Consider the following 8,214-nt stretch of genomic DNA (forward strand, 5'->3'; position numbering starts at 1 on the left):
GTGAGACCTTCTGTGACCTCCCCATCTACAATGTGAGGTCATGGGCAAAGGTCATATCCTTTGAGGAAACATAAGAACAGATGGGAACAAAGAACAGGGAGAAAAATGTAATACAGGAAACAGCCTTGACCTCCAACCCTGATACACAGACTGACTGGATTAGAGATGCTTCTAAAGGTAACCAGGCCCGATGTCATAAAATACAAAGGCTAATCGCCCCTGTGGCCTAGATAAGTAATAGGAATTGTACAAGGCGCCTTAAAACTGTTTAATGGTATATCCCATGAGTTATATTTTTCAACCTCAAGGTAACAGACACATATTCACTATCATTTTATAGAGGTAGTAAGGCTCAGAACAGTTGAGTAAGATCTTCAAGGTAACCAGTTTAGTAATTTACAGAGCAACTACTTGGCTTGAAATACATCAGACTTCAAAGGCCCAGCCCTTTTCATGTAAGAAGAGTTAAATCTCCGCAGCAGGCTGCGTGGTGGGTGAGACAGATGCACACGGCTGGGGTGGTGGGGAGGACGCCGAGCCGCGGCGAGGGTGGTTCGTCCGCCCGCCCGCCGCACACGTCCGGGGCGTCGCGGGGCTGTAGCCGCCTGTGGCGCCTCCTGTCGGCCAGGGGCGGGAGCACGGAGAGGTCCTGCGGCCTCGCGCCGAGCCCAAGGAGGGGCGCGCGTGCGGACGATCAAAGTGCAGCTCCTCCTGGAGGCAAGGAGCCAGAGTGTCAACATGGCTCTGCCTCATCGTTCCCTTCCACGCGCGGTCCCCGCCTACAACACTCAACACCCCCACGGAGGTTGAACCAGGCGCAGAAACACAGCAGTGGGGGCAGCAACACCAGCACTGCCAGCAGATCCACCCACGGTGAGCTGGAAAAGAATCCACAAGCTCATCTGCGCCTGTGTTTAGAACGCTTAGAAGTTCTGATTCCACTAGGACCAGACTGCACCTGCACCAGGCGGTACAAGGCTTGGTTTGCTCAACAAAGCCAAAGCACACATCAAGAAACTTTGAAGCTGAAAGAAAGAGCCAGCACCAGCTTGAGAACTTGGAACTAGGACTGGAACAGCTGCAGGGTCCTCAAGAGGTGGAATGAATACGAATGGACAGTATTTGGATCAACTATTTCTTCAGAGCATTGGATTCAGAACGAGAGGCGATTGAAGTGGGTGGTGAAAGCACAGAGTTCTCCCTTAGAGAAGTGGACAATATAAGTACCACCAGCATCAGCATCAGTGACATTGATGACCACAGCAACCTGCAGCGCATTGGGAGTGAGGAGGGTTACTCCGGTGCCTGTGTCCAACTTTTTCACTTCCTAGACCCCAGCATGGCATACAGTGCAGGGCCAATTCAGTACAGTCTCTTAAATTGGGTTCATGATGTAGTCTCCTCTTTAAATAAAACTATACTTGAACAAAAGGGTCAAAAGACCTGTATTTAAGCAAATACTTAACAAAGTGGGGTAGAGCCTCCCCAGCAGAACAAATATTCATATTGGAAAAAATACAATTTCTAATGGCAGCAGAAAACTCGTGTGAAATTATCGAGTTCACTGAAAGAGGACAGTGGATGTTCTGCTCCTTTTCCAGTTTGCTCATGCTGCTTTGAGTAGACATTTAAGGGTGGGGTTATAACCCTTTCCTGAGTTTTTTGGCTCTAGAAACAAAATCAAACTTACAATAAGGAAAAGATAAAGATAATCAGGCATTAATCCTGGATACCTAAAGAGCTATTAAAACTAAGCCTCAAAGACAGTTTATCATGAAGCCTGTATCATTTTTAAAAATTAAAAAAAATAAAAATAAAAAAGCTAATTTAGCCAGACGTGGTGGTGTACACTTTTAATCCCAGCACTTGAGAGGAAGAGGCAGGTGAATTGCTATGAGATTGAGGTCAGCCCACTCTACATAGCAAGTTCCAGACCAGCTGGGGCTACAGGGAGATCCTGTCTGAAAAACAAATGAACAGACCAAAAAGACAACCTGATGAGTGCTGTCAAAGGGAACTTGCAAGTTTCTTGTTTTGGTGACTGAGCAATGGAGATGGAGTCATCTGAGACAGAATGAAGAAGGGAGCAAGCTTATAAGGGAAGATAATGGTTTCTGCTTGGTTGTTGAGCTCTGAAAGCCTAGAAAACATGGAAGTAGAGAGAGCCAAAAAGCAGTTACTATGGCAAATTTGCACCCACAGATTTAATACAGAACACAAAGATATTCTTAGGAATATAAACTATAAGGCTGGAGAGATAGCTCAGTGGTTAAGAACACTGGATGTTCTTGCAGAAGAGCCATGTTCAGTTCCCAGCACCAATATGGTGGCTAACAACCATCTGTAACACCAGTTCTGGAGAAACCAATGCCCTCTTCTGGCCTCTGCAGGCATTGCACACATGTGATTCACTTACATACATGCAGGCAAAACAATCACACACATAAAAATAAATTAAAAAGGGCCAGGTGTTGTGGAGCACATTTTAAAGCCCAGCACTCAGGAGGCAGAGGCAAGGGGATCTCTGTGAGATAGAGACCAGCCTGGTCTACATAGTGAGTTCCACAGCTGGGGTTACAGGGAGATCCTGTCTCAAAAACAAAAATTAAAAAATACATTTTAATAATAAGCCTTCTTTTAAAAGAAATATAAACTATATCTCATCTTCACACATGCTGAAGTGTGTGTATTTGGATGATGATGACTGAAATCATAAGGACAAGGATCATCTAGAGAAAGTGCTAAGTATAGGAAGAGCAGTAAAGGGAGAAACAGTGGAGGGGAACATATTAGAAACAGGCAAACTCAGTGCAAGGAATCGTATTTTGTTTTGTTTTGTTTTTTTTAAGACAGGGTCTCCTTGTAGCCCCAGCTGTCCTGGAACTCACTATGTAGACCAGGCTGGCCTTGAACTCACAGAGATCCGCCTGCCTCTGCCTCCCGAGTGCTGGGATTAAAGGCGTGTGCCACCACGCCCGGCAGGAATCATATTTTTTAAAAATGGAGAAAAATCAGAGAGAAGAATTGACTGAAGAAAAGTAATATGCAATGCCCAGACTCCAAAGGTGCACAGAGCTCCCCAAAAGAGACACATTAATCAACTATACAAAACTTGGCAGAATGATCTACCAAAAGATTAGATCTAAGAAGACCTAGTAAGACTTTCCAAGGGTTTGTGATCAGAATACACCCACAAGGTATATGATGAGGGCATTTCTGGGCATGCTGGTCTGCATTTGCAAAAATGTATTTAGGAGACCTAGAATTGAAATGTAAACAATAATATAATGGTATCAAGGACTGTGTCAAGGTGATAGAAGTTCTAACGGGGCTCTGACTCATGGGGAAAGCAATTCCTCATCCTCTCTGGAGGCACAGTCCAGTAGTATACTTTCTTCACACAGCAGAAGGAATTACAAATGATCTGCTCTTGAATAATCACATACTCTCTCTCTCTCTCCTCTGTTTTTATTACATTTTAAATAAGACTTTAAAAATGCTAACTTATCAGAAATACACTAGAGAAAAAAGAAACAGCATGGATATAACCCTCTACTAATGAGGCACTAATGCATAATTATAATACACGGACTTCTCTCCACAGACGAGTATTTATAAACACTGTAACAGTCTAGTTCTTCAGTGAAGTCTTATGTACAGATTGTTTTTCTCTTGTGGTTTGTCCCTTTTCCTTATTGTGATAATATTTAGTGAATTTCACGGGCTCTATTCCTTCTCTGAAAATACTGAATGAACTTTTATACATAATATGTGCCTCCCTCCATGAGTATAGACTCTAGAGATACTCAACAACATTCAACACCATGGCCACCACCAAGAGAAGTCAATCATCTTCATTTTAAATACTCAGAGTTGGGCTAGAGAGGTGGCTCAGTGGTTAAGGCTCTTATTGCTGTTGCAGAGGACCCAAGCTCAATTCCCAATACCCATGTCCAGTAGTTCACAACTGCCTGTAACTCCAGATCCAGGGGATCCAATACCCTATTCTGGTCTTTGCAGTCATGACACTCACAGGTACACATATCCACATACAGAAACACACATATGCACATAATTTTTAAAAATAAAAAATAAAGCTGGACATGGTGGCACATACCTTTAATCCCAGTACTCCAGAGGCAGAAGCAAGGCCAGTCTGGTCTACATAGCAAGTTCCAGGCCAGCTGGGGCTACAAGGAGACCCTGTCTCAAAAAACCAAACCAAAATACAAAATATTTAAATACTCAAGAGTTGAGCAAGAATGTAATATGTTAAAGCATTCTGTTTGAATTAAGTAATTTTCAGGGATGACATGCAAGGAGTGGATATGGGAAAGTACACAAGTAATACAATTCAGATTAAACACTGAGAGGAGTGGAGGATGCCCATTAAACAACACCTACTTCTCAGCATGGGTCCTGAGCCAATTGAGAGTCAAACAAAAGATGGAAGTCAAACTATCAGAAGTGTTCTAACTAAGGCCAGTCTGAGTTGGAGCAAATGTCTTGCATGTGTATCAGCAAGGAATTGAACTAAAATTCACTCAGTCCATGCAAGGACATTATCATATAATATTACACTATAGTATAGTATAATACCATATCATATATAGGCATTGTTTCTTTAAAGCTCATCTCTTACAGTTGTTTTTCTGAAACCCCTTGGCCAAACTTCTAACCTCAAATTCAGTGAGAAAATGATCTATATTAATTCAAGAACAAAATGGAAACATCATCTACATGCCTCTTTATAAACTGGCTGTTGTTGGATCCGTAGTTACCCGATTTCACTAAATTTCTACTTTTCATGCATTTTAACCATTTTCCTATTTTTAAGATACTGAAATAGCCCAAGTATGTGCAAGGTGGTTTTTTGTTTGTTTGTTTGTTTGTTTGTTTGTTTGTTTGTTTGCATGATGGAGCAACAATGGAAAGGGGTCCTCACCCTTAACTCCTGGTATGCTTGGCAATCTGTTCATTTTCTTCTGTAGAATTTTACAGTTGTGAATGTTTCTCAGATGATCAGCAATCATCTAAATTGACTTAAGAAAGTATCACAACATAAACCTATTAACATAAACATATTAATCTCTGTTCCCTCTTATATATTACTACAGTAACAGAAGAGAAATCAAAAGTCATTAGCCCACAAGGGCAAAGAGAACAGAAAAGAAAGCAAAGCAGTTAAGAGGGAGACTTTCCATCTCAGCTGAATAGAAGCAAATGGTTATTCCACAAGGTGGAAAACCTAAAGTCTGAGACAGAAAAGAGAAAAAAATCCATAAAAGCTAACTTCGTTCACGACACCAGAATCCCAGGAGAGCAAAGGAATCCATCACACATACCAGGAACAATAGGTTAATTGTCTATATAGAACTTTGCTATTCAAAGTCACTTGTTGAACAGACGAAGCATTCTAGACAAACCAGCTGCGTGAATCAGCTTTTCGTGATTGAAACAAATTATCTGAGCAACAAACACAGTGATCTAAATTCAATTCCCAGCACCCACGATAGGATTTCAGCCTCCAGCACCTACGTAAAAGCTGGGCACTGCAGGTGCGTAGCTGTAATACCACTACGAGGGATGCAAAGACAGGACGACCCCTGAAGCTTGCTGGCCATCCAGTCTAGCCAAATCAGCAAGCTCTAAGTTCTGTGATAGATGGTGTTTTTTTAAAAAAAAAAAACAAGGGTGGGAGAGATGGCTCAGCAGTTAAGAGCACTGGCTACTCTTGCAGAGCTCAGTTCCCAGCACGCACATTGCAGCCAACTACCATCCAGAGCTCCAGTTCCTCCAGTTCCAGGGCATCTAACGCCCTCTTCTGGCCTCTACAGGCACTGTACAACACAGGTGCACTTACATACAGGCAAGCAAAAGACTCATACGTGTGTAGTAAAAATAAATTTTTTTTTTAAATTTTAGGGGGAGTGTAATTGAGGAAGACACAAAACATCCATTGACCTCTGGCCTCCCACAAGCACATGGACACCACACACACTATCAGAGCAAATGAACTTAAAAGGAGGCAAGCATTTTCACTCTCAGTTCCAGAAGTTTCAGTCCACCATTGCTTTGGGACTATGACAACACAGTACATCATAGTGGGAGCATGTGGTACTGGAGGTCTGTTCACCTGATGACAGCTGGGAAGCAGAAAGAAAAGAAGGAGACAGGGTCCTAATGCCCCCTTCAGGGGCATGTCCTTGATAAGCTAATCTCTTTCCATTAGCTTCCCCCTCCTGATTTGTTTTACCACCTCCCAACAGTGCCATAGTTTGGTGACCAAGCCTTTAACACAGTTTTTATTCTAAAGTGAGTCATAATTCTTCCAGCCCAAAGTAAGTTTGTCCTTAAAAACAATAAATCTTAGCTAGGCACAGTGGCCCATGCCTTTAATCCTAACACTCAGGAGACAGAGACAGGCAGATCTCTGTGAGTTTAAGGCTAGCCAGATCTACATGGGAAGGTCCAAATATGATTAAAATGTGTTATATGAAATCCACAAAAATTCAATAAAAATACACATAAAAAGGAAGAAGGGGCTAGAGAGATAGGTCAGCAATTAAGATAATAAAATTTATATTTTTAAATATTTTATTTATAATTTTTATTTTTATTTTATGTGTATGAGTGTATTGCCTGCATGTATGTAAGTGCACCCATGTCCTGCAATGGCCCTGGTGTCAAATCCCTTGGAACTGGATTCAGGACAGTTGTTAGCTGCCGTGTGGGTGCTGGGAACTGAACCTGGGTCCTCTGCAAGAGTAATCAGTGCTCTTAATCACTGAGCCATCTCTCCAGCCCATACATAAAATATTTTTTAAAAAGAAAAATAATAAATAAAAAATATTTTATTTATTTCATTTTTATTTTTTATGTGTATGAATGTATTGCCTGCATGTGTGTAAGTGCACCCATGTTGTACAATGCCCACAGAGGTCAGAAGAAGGCATTGGATCCCCTGGAACTGGAGTTATGGATGGTTGTTAAGCCCCATAAAAAATATTTTTAAAAACAAAAAAAGAAAAGAGAGGAATTGAAGAGATAGCTCAGCAGTTAAGGGCACTGGCTGCACTTTCAGACTTAAGTTCAGTTCCTAGCACTCACATGGGGCCTAACGACCTTCTGAAATTCCAATTCCAGGGGATCTGATGGCCTCTTCTGACCTCTGTGGACATTGCATGACATGGGTGCACTTGCATATATGTAGGCAATACACTCATACAGAAAAAATAAAAATAATAGAAATTTTTTTAATTTTTTTATGTGTATGAGTATATAAGCCATCTCTCCAGACCCAATAAATAATTTCTTTATGAAAATAAATGAAAAATGAAGGAAAGAATGAATGAAGAAAGAAACAAAGAAAGAAAGCAATCTTATCTATGCATCCTCTGATCCTTGTCAATAAAATTTGGGATTCTAACTTTCATCTTAAAGATCCCTTTGATGATGATGTTTTCATATTGCACCGTAAAAATTGAATCATCCATACTACATGGAAAGGCCCATTAACAGATACCACCAAAAAAATGTGATACAGTATAAATAGCTCAACTAAAAATGTAACAGCTTTCAACCAATTGAGTTAATAAAACTAAACAACAGTTTAGACTCTACCATGTTAAGTCCCTTAAAATTTCCAACAAGGACTACAGACTAGGAGAAACTCCACAATGATATTTGCTAGAACAATGAAATCAAGGAGAGATAATTGAAGCCTGGGAAGATGGCTCAGAGGCAAAATCTCTGGCTACACCAATGAAAGATCCAGAGTTTAGATTCACAGTACACACTTAAATGCCTAGCAGGCATGGCGGCCCACTTGTAATCCCAGCATGCAGGACATGGAGACAGGATCCCCAGAGCAAGCTGGCTGGCTAGACCAGCCAAATCAGCAAGCTCTAGGTTCAAGTGAGAGACCCTGCCTCAATATAGAAGGTGGAGGGTGATCAAGGATGCTCAATGTCAGTCTCTGCCTTCTATCCACATGCACACGCATGCACGTACATGCATGCAAACACACATACGTACACTCACCAAAAAGAGAAAATTCAAAGTATGCAAAGCCGTTGCATGTTGTATAGAGCATTCAAACCTCAATTCGTTTTCCTGTCGCCTAAATGTCCTGTACCTGAAAAATATTCTCTGTCACCTTGACAGCTTTCTTTTGTATACAAATTTTATTTACCTGAATTATTAATGCCGCTT

At 41.3% G+C, this 8,214-nt stretch overlaps 1 pseudogene; it reads left to right on the plus strand.

Annotated features, from left to right (window-relative positions):
- Positions 1-503: 503 nt before the first annotated feature.
- On the plus strand, positions 504-1,453 carry LOC103728847 (annotated as a pseudogene).
- The last annotated feature ends 6,761 nt before the right edge of the window (positions 1,454-8,214 follow it).

Source organism: Nannospalax galili, unplaced genomic scaffold, assembly GCF_000622305.1.
Source record: "Nannospalax galili isolate Female #2095 unplaced genomic scaffold, S.galili_v1.0 scaffold451, whole genome shotgun sequence".
Classification (NCBI taxonomy): Eukaryota; Metazoa; Chordata; class Mammalia; order Rodentia; family Spalacidae; genus Nannospalax; species Nannospalax galili.